This window comes from Diadema setosum, chromosome 16 (assembly GCF_964275005.1).
Source record: "Diadema setosum chromosome 16, eeDiaSeto1, whole genome shotgun sequence".
Classification (NCBI taxonomy): domain Eukaryota; kingdom Metazoa; phylum Echinodermata; class Echinoidea; order Diadematoida; family Diadematidae; genus Diadema; species Diadema setosum.
In genome coordinates this window covers 8,992,091-9,001,360 of record NC_092700.1, presented here as the reverse complement: position 1 = coordinate 9,001,360, position 9,270 = coordinate 8,992,091, and the positions used below count along the sequence as shown (strand labels likewise).

At 37.4% G+C, this 9,270-nt stretch overlaps 1 pseudogene; it reads left to right on the top strand.

Moving 5' to 3' along the window:
• Positions 1–698: 698 nt before the first annotated feature.
• LOC140240265 (uncharacterized) lies at positions 699–8,439 on the top strand (annotated as a pseudogene).
• The last annotated feature ends 831 nt before the right edge of the window (positions 8,440–9,270 follow it).

Here is a 9,270-nt window from a genome sequence, read left to right as displayed (position 1 = left end):
ATCGAAGAAGTGGCACATTAGACAGCCATTTTATGTCATGGACGTTGAGGGCGCAGTTAACAATGGCCAAATATTTAAATTCATTTTGAATGTAACTTCCCACTTGTTTGCAAAATCTTACTGGCTTTCCCTTCTGAAGTTAGCAAATATTTTGGAAAAAAATGACATTTATGGCGGCCATTTTGAAAAATGGCTGCCATGGGCGTTGAGGGCGCTATTTCCGATGGCTCGATATCTAGATTTATTTTGAATGTAATTTCCCATTTGTAACCAAAATCTTATTTACTTTTCTCTCCTAGAATTAGCAAATTTTACGAAAACATGGCATTTATGGCAGCCATTTTGAAAAATGGCTGCCATGGACGTTGAGGGCGCTATTTACGATGGCCCAATATCTAAATTTAATCTGAATGTGATTGTCAACCTGTGTACGAAATTTGGTGCTTTTATCACAAAATGCACAATTGTTCGGCTGTGCCGCTCCACTACTATAATATCTGTCATCGATGAATAACTAAGTGCAATAGTTACGTCTGACGGGTTTCCTTTGATGCGCTTACTGGGAGCAAGCGCGGTCGCTTATTGGCCGATCCGCGCGATGGTTCGAGTAAAAGTTATGTTGATCACTAGCTGTGTGCGCTGCTAGCTAGCTAGCTGGGCTTGGGCTAGCGCTTAGCCGTTTCATTTTTCGTTCGGCGATGGATGATTTCGTGAGGCAAAGACTGCTGGAATGGGGGATGGAGGAGTTGATAGACATTTTCAAGGGTAAGTTGAAACTGCATTAGGTCTACGGTGTAGTGCAGTTTTGCACCTGCATGTGGTCGGAAGTGACCGTGAATGATGGCATATTGACATGTCAGGAGTGTGACACTGACTGTATGAATTGATGGGGGGACCGAAAGCTACGCACTTTGTTTTCAGCAGCTAGAAAAATCACGGAAATCATTGGCTTGTGCAGTTTCATTTTTATATCTTGATTCTACATATTCCAAAGTTGATAGAGTGTTAATAACGCTTATTTTCAGGTCAATATTAATGCCGGTGTCAAATTTTGTTCTGAAAAATGAAGGGGTCCTAAAGCTACGCAGAATGCCTATGCATTTGAGTCATGCAAATCTTGATATTGAAATTTACTGTGTGTATGTATCGCGTGTGTACCCTGATTTGAACGCGTCGCATTGCGCGTGTATGTTTTTTGTATGGTGCGTAGCTTTAGGACCAAAGATAGTATACAAATATACTTGGCCTTGAGAGTTTCTTGTTAAAACTATGGGCAGAGGTGACTCCAAACTAGTACTATTCACTGAGGGGCGCAGCCCCGAAGTGAATAGTACTAGTTTGGAGTCACCGAGGCCCATAGTTTTAACAAGAAACTCGAAACTAGGCAAAGTATATTTGTTTTATATTTTGGATCAAAAATTTGAATAAAAATTGAAAATCATTATAGGCTTAGCCTAAACCCAGGACGCTCCGTGTACACAGTTACACTGCAACACTGCGTGTTGGGGTTGGTCGCAGTTAGGCTTAGCCGCACTGCGGCGGCAGCGCAGCGCCTGCAATACGCAACAGTGCGAGAGACCGGAAATTGAAAAACGTAGGAGCCGTGGCACCGCCAGAGTTGCCCGTCGCATGTATGCAAGCGCTCGTATGGCCGCTGCAAACCTGAACACTAGAATTCGGGACCGGACGTGGACGGACCACGTACACTTGATTGTAAAGAAGGGTGATTGTGACATCATTTTGCAAATAGTATATACTATTTGCAAAATGTCGTCATAAAAGTGACGTCATTTTGCAAATAGTACTTCATGGAGTGTCAAACACACCAACACTCTAAAATAGTTCAAAATACCTATAATCACGTGAAGCTCTTTTAACCAATCAATGGAAGACAAATTTTTGATCCAAAATATAATAGAGATATAAGATAAGAAGGCGCGCGATGACAATGGACACAAAATGGCTACCCTACATGACGATACAAAAGAGAGCTAAGTACAAACTCAGTACACCTAGGAACATCATTCATTTCCAAAGGTAGTGGTATTTTTATTATCTTAAAAAGATTTAAAAATTATAGTCGTAGCTTTTTTTCGATTAAGGAGATTATTTTGAAGAACGAGATTTTAGAGTAATAAGGATTATTTCGTGGAGGTAAAAATTTGGCAACAACATGATCTCACAATCAAAAACGCTTGATAAACAACAACAACATCTGCAAAGACAGCGCGTCTCAGGCAAAGACACACATCACCTGAGACGCGCTGTCCCTGAAGCCGCTGCTGTTGTTTATCAAGCGTCAAGGCAGCGCGTCTCAGGTGATGTGCGTATACGCTTGAAGACCGCGCGCTGTCCATTTGTTTTGTACAGGATTAGCGCGCACTTTCGTGTCTTATTAGTTAAGCGTCTTTGTTTAGGACCCACTGTACCTTTTGTGTGAATGTGAGGTCTAAACATTTTTGAATCGGGGCGAAACTGCACGCACTACACTAGCGGGCTGCCGTCTAGCGCCAATTAAACTCCATTATTCATGTATTGGTAGGCCTATTATCACTCAGACTCGGAGTCGGAGTCTCGGGCTAACCCAGGCTAGGCTACGCCGTACGGCCCAAGCCCAACTTAATCCAGACTAAAGCGGGCAACTAGGCTTAACTTAAGCCTAGCCTAGCCTAGGCTAGACCAAACATTAGGCTATTTAATAGGCTGATCTATCTGTGTTTGTGGACCTTGCATTGTACTGTACTCTGTGTGTGTGCCCGCCCGTGTGCACGTGCGTGTGTGTGTGTGTGTGTGTGTGTTTGTGTATAATCGGCCCGTACTGTATCTGTGAGCTATGTCCAAACTTCGTATCTCTCAGCTATTAAAATCCATCCTCATTAGATTGAGGACATCAAAAGGAATTTCGGGGCATTAAAAAAAAAATGCTCTCGTTAAATGCCTTGTAATTTGTTTTGGTTTCTTTAATTCATGTGATTTGTCTCTAATACTTGGCTCATACGTCACGTGGTGACTTTTCACAAAGGTGTGAGTAGTGACCATGGCATAAGGTTGTACATGACATTCAATTTTATTTTTTTTTTCATTTTAACTTGCCCTAACAACCACTAAATAGCATTTTTTACTAATCTCTTCTAACCATGCATACCACTTCCAGGTGGTTAGATCCACCAGATCCACTGACTAGACTCTTCAATTGTTTTGATGTTTTTTATAATATGCAAATGTGGGATATGTATGGGGCGTTCTGCCCCACTACTGACCTATCTCTTTAAGCTGTTTTCACCTGATATTGCCCATCGACATGTAGTACATCTGAACATTAACTTTAGCAAGATCACTCTTCTAGTGCAACTGCAAGAGATGGAGGCCGATTTTTTTTTTTTTTTTTAAGTTTTTCCCTAGAAACCAGAAGCTCCTCTTTGAAATGATACATGTATATATGTTACATGTAGCCTATTCAAAGATTAAAGTTTTGGTAAAGTGTCCACTTTTCTGTGGAATTACCCATATTGCTTTTTCCCTTTCAAACTGAAAATAGATTTATACTAGTAACATTTTTTCATTTATTCCAGATTCAGCAGGACTTCAGGATTCTTTATCCAGAGGTTGCAGATAAGCTGTTCTCAGAGTGGCCAAAAATAGCTCCCCTGGTACTGAACTGTATGCAGACCTCAATAACCCGACATGGCAGGAAGCTTTGACTGTTCCTCATCTCCGTAAGAATAAAATAAAAAAAAAAAAAAACATTTTAATTGAATAACGAAACATTTACAACATTGAAGTTGGAATGATGCAAATAGAGAAATGATATTTGGAATGGGGAAAGAGAGATTTCCAGGAGGAGCAAAGAGAAAGGTCAATTAGAGAATATTAATTTAGTATATTCTATAAACTACAATATAGATTTCAATGGTAATGTTGCTTGTTTGCAAAACATCATTGGGGGTCTTGAAAAGAAATGAGCTAATTGTAATTTGAAATGATAGGTCATCATGCCAAACCATGAAGTTGTTGGTTATATGGCAGTGGTCCATCTACTCAAAATTAATTCCAGTTCATTTTCTTCCAAATCAAAATTTTGTGAAGGATCATGAAATCATTTTATAAAGTACTTTATTTCCATACTATGATAATTAGCAAACCATTTGTCATTCCCTATGCCAAACTATGGTCACTCCGAATTCAGAATCATCCCATGTTCCGTTTTATTTCACCTCGGCCATTGGTCTTGGTGAAATAAAACGGGGCATGGGATAATTCTTAAGTTGTCATTCACCTAATGTGGTTTGGGAAATTCTCCCTAATCTTATTCAATGTGTTTTCTTCCTAATTGTGCAGCATCTTCTGCCAGTGCGTGTCCTGCAGCAGAAGTGGAGACCATGGCACTTCTTGCACTTCACACATCGTGAATCCATTAATGAAGAAGGTGGGGAAGCGCAGCATGAGATGCAGCAGGGCAGAGGCGTCCAAAGCCTTCATCGACATCGGCCCAGTAAGAAAATCAATTTAATGAAATGCAAATCACTCAGCCTCGGACATAGTCTAAGCATGTTAATTTTTCAATTTTAAAGGTAACATGGAGTACTGGTCAATAGTGGAAAATTTTGCTTAAGTTTAATAGGCCTATGACTGATTTTCAGCCAAGAGTACTTCACATTTGCACTGTAGTATGGAAACATTTCAACACACTGAATATTTTTAGAATCATAGGTTAAAACATGCTTGATACTTTTTGACATCACCCAACGTCAAAAAGTCAGATTAACACTGTCCCATATATGCATTTCTGTGTTAGTTCTATATCAAAATGATTTTTTGGATCATTGTTATATGACGAATGTTCTACTATTTCCAGCACATCTAATGTGTATCATGCATTAAATTATTAAGGTTCTGTGAAATTTAGTTTATACCGCAAGTACATGTATTCCTTTATACCTTTAAATTGTCCTTATTATTCATTTACTGAGGCAGATGAGCATCAATTATTTCACTTAAACAGTTCATTCTCTGTGGTTCATTTTCAGTTTGCTTTAGCTAGCATATATCATGTTCTTTTTCGTGACATAATCATGAAATAAAAAAGATGACAAAATATGCATTTTTTGCTGTGTTGTTGGAAATGTCCCTTCCGTAAAATCTCAAACAGAGGTGTGAACTGACTTGTAGGATTGCACTCTTTATATTTCTGGGATTATTGATACTAATTCATTTATATATGAAGACTTATGGGGTGTTGCAAGAAAGTTGCAATCGATTGCAAGTTGCAACTGATTGTTACTGGCCAATCAAAATCATTGCTTCATGCATGTCTTCTTAAAAGGGCAGACCCTGAGCCAATCAGCATGGTTGTTTCAAAATTAGCAATTATTTGCAATTGATTGCAACCTTCTTGCAACACCCCATTAGTTTGCAAAAGGGGTTAGATCCAATTTTTATGAAAATTGAGTTATTGATATAAGAACATTGTTCAACTGTGCCTGTCTTTTGAACAAAAGTATTAAGCTAAATTTTCAGAGCACTTATGAAGAAATGCACTTCCTAATTTCACTTTTCCATAGAAGCCTGTACAAAATCTGGCAAACAAATGCGTTTTTCTCTGAAGTCACAAAAGTGGATCTAACCCGTTTTACGAACAAACTCTTCATATACTTTGAAGATATATTGCGCTGTTTTTACCAAGACAGATATTATTAATATTTACCCCCACTTTGTTTTTATGGAACTCTTTAAAAAGAGCAATTATGCGCCTCTAATCGAGATTTTACTATACTTTGTCCCATGCCTCATTGCCAACATACAAATGAATGGAAATTTGTTTTCTTTTAATACCTTCAAATTATTTTAACAACATTGATTTACACATGTCTTGAGATGACATGTACAAAACGAAAAGAAAAATAAATAACATTTCATATTGCATTTGTCAAACACTCTCCACTGTTTCTTCATGTAAGAATTCGTAATTGTAATAATGTGATCTGAAAAGTGATAGAGCACCATAATTTTCTCTTTCTTCAGGTAGGAACAAACCTTCCAGACTACCTCGAAAACTGCAAGCAGAAGCAACCATTTTGTGCTCGCCCTTGGAGACATCCTCAAGCCGGAGCAAGTGTTTGTCATTTGTGATGGTGTTGCATTGGAGGCAATGTCCCTCATCCAAGGAGTGGACCTTTGTTTCAAGGTCATCTTCGTTCTCTGGGTAGATTATCCTTGGGAGGCAGCCAACACTTATGACTTTCTGCAGAAAGTCATTTATAAGATGGATGGTGGAAAACCCAACTGCAAGACCACAACCCCATCCAGTACCATTTCCCTTAGGGCTTACATTTCTAATTTTTCATCATAGAGTCCTAGGAAATGTTAAAGGTAGTAGCCCATATTTGCAAACCCACAAAACTCGAAGCGGGATGAAATAGGTCCTTTATGACTTTGAAAGACAAGTTCAAAGTATCATAATTAACCTGTCGCCTTTTTTCAATGATATTCAATTCTAGAGAGAGAGAACCAGGGTTTTAGAATCAATTTCTAAACCTGTCGTCCCGATGCTTTTACGAATGGTGCAAAATTACTGTTGAACGCGGAGCTCATATGATTATATAACATATAATTTATCTATATAATTGTTTTACAAACGGCGCCTCATAGTATGCTCATAGTAGTGCTGCGCAGTTTTCTGCGAATTGTCAAATCAACAATGCGACATCACTTTTTTTCCCATCAAAGACACCTTCGAATGACAATTTCAAGTGCCTGAACGTATTTCTAAAGAAGTCTAGAAGTCATGTAAGTCAGAAATCGAATTCCTCCTATTTTATATCGATTAAGAAAGACAAACGTGCTGTTTTATGAGTCGTCCCTGGATTGGATCTTGAGCTTCGCACTCTTGAGTTACTGTTGAACAAGAGGTAATCTGAAGAAACATCATGTTACATTTTCATATGTTTTTACCAAAGTAAGAGGCAGATTGAAATGCTATTTTGTACATGTTTACTGTAATCATATCCAAACTCCATGCCAACTATACAGCTTGTTTTGACATATTTTGCAAATGTGGGCTACTACCTTTAAAGCCTTGTTCAGACAATGTTACAGAGGCAAGTGACCTTTTTTGTCGCAAGGCGACATGTCAAGGCGACAAAAAATGTGGACCAATCAAATTCCTTTAAAAAGTAAGCGCAAAATAATTTGTCCAGATGATCTTTATACATGGTTATAGTTATACTATGTTATGTGTGATGATGCAAAATCCTGTTTGTGCCACTTTCATCATTTAACATAGAAACTGGTAAGAAGATCATACTGTTACTTGAAAGAAATTCATAATGTACAAGTAATCTAAATGATAAAAACATCACAAAAACATTATTATATGATATTCATACCTTAGTACAGGCTATTCAAAAAACTGTTACATAATAACAGTCCAAGAATTCTTTGTTTGAAAATGGTCTGAACAATGACAACAGGCTACATGTAGAGGAATAACAGAATTTTTCACAAATGGGATTTCTCGCATTCCCATTTTAAAAAAATTGTTTTTCAAAAACAGGGTCACTAAGTAGAATTTGATAAATGAATATAAAAAAAAGTGTGGTTTCTTAGCGTTAGGTACATAGCATATACAACTAGATTGTCAATGACTTTCATCTCATAAATATATGTTTTCTTTCATTGTACTCTGTTTTGCATGAATACGATGTCAGCAATGACCAACGCTATGGCCCGAATTCACAAAAGAGGTTTTTTAAGCGTACGCGCACACAGAATTCGTTCCAATAATGTGTTTTCTTTAAGCGCGCGCATGGGTTGGTGCGCTTATTTACACTTATTTTGCATACGCGTAAGGAGGTTTAAACCACCCCATGGTTTAAACCTCTTTTGTGAATTCGGACCTTATGTGTATAAAACGAATGGAAGAATCTGCACAAATGCGCAGAAAAATGTTAATATCTCAAAATGACGTTACGAAATCAAATCTAAAAAATTCCTCTGAAAAAAATATCTGGCTTTACAATGGTACCAGCCAAAAGCAGGTTTATAATAAACATCATAACTGTTTTTGACCTTCATTTATTGATTTGGACCAAAAAGTCTGATTCCATGCATAATTAATGAAATTATAGAATTTTTCGAAAAAGCAACTACACAATATAGTAGATAATGTCACGGGCGACATGCGTGCCAATTTTTCGACAGCCAAGATCTCAAGCCCGGCCTATTAGGTTTAACCCTAAAAAGACTGGGGGGGGGGGTCAAAATAGCCCTGTATTTTTAGGGTTAAGGGAGTTGAAAATGATAATTTTTAATATTTCATGTTGTTTCATGGATTGACGCTCATGTAATATATGTAAATGAAATGTTCTCAAAATACTTTGATTAAAATGTTTCGTGATTAGACTATTAAATCAAATGCAAAGTGTATATTTGCATGTTGCCTTGAATGTAAGATGGTTTGCTATTGCAATTTGTTATGATTTGACTTGATGTTTGCTTGCAGCATAATTGAACTGTGATGACACGAACACCAAAGGCCAAGGAGGTGCATGAAAGAATGCAAGTGTATGCTGTGACTATGAATGGTGAAAATCTACGAGAATATCAGTGAAAGTGGAATGACTATATTTGATTGTCAATACTGACTGATAAAAAGAGTGAAAAGTGACTAGAAATGAATGGTGAAATGACTGAAATATCAGTGAAAGTGTGATAACTATATAAATAGTCAAAACTGACTTGCAAAAATAGTGAAAATTACTAGAAATCCAGTAAGATTTTTTAACTGATTATCTAGTCAAATAAATATAACTAGAAATATATAGTCAAAATGACTGATTATCAGTTGCACCCAGCTGACCCTTTTGCCTAGTCAGATTTGACTAGATATCAGTCATATTTGACTATACCTTTTTTAGAGTGTATCATATTCCCTTTATTCACCAGAAGGCTACGACTATGTAAAGAAGCAATTGACCTGATGGCCGATGCATTTGCAATGAGTATGACAAGGGCGTTACTAAGTGATAAATGACAGGCTAATTTCTTTCAGTTTTGTCACAAATTGATGCTGAGTGGAATTACTCATCGATCCAATAAAATTCATACCTTTTATGTCTATTCAAGTTTTTTTTATGTTCAACGTGTGTGTATAAAGAGACCATTTCAAATTCAGCTAACTAGAGTGCAAGTCATTTAGAAAATTGGAAACGGGCTGGTGCACGCCTGCAAGGACATAGGAAGCCTCTTTACCGTGGATGTAATTCCACTACA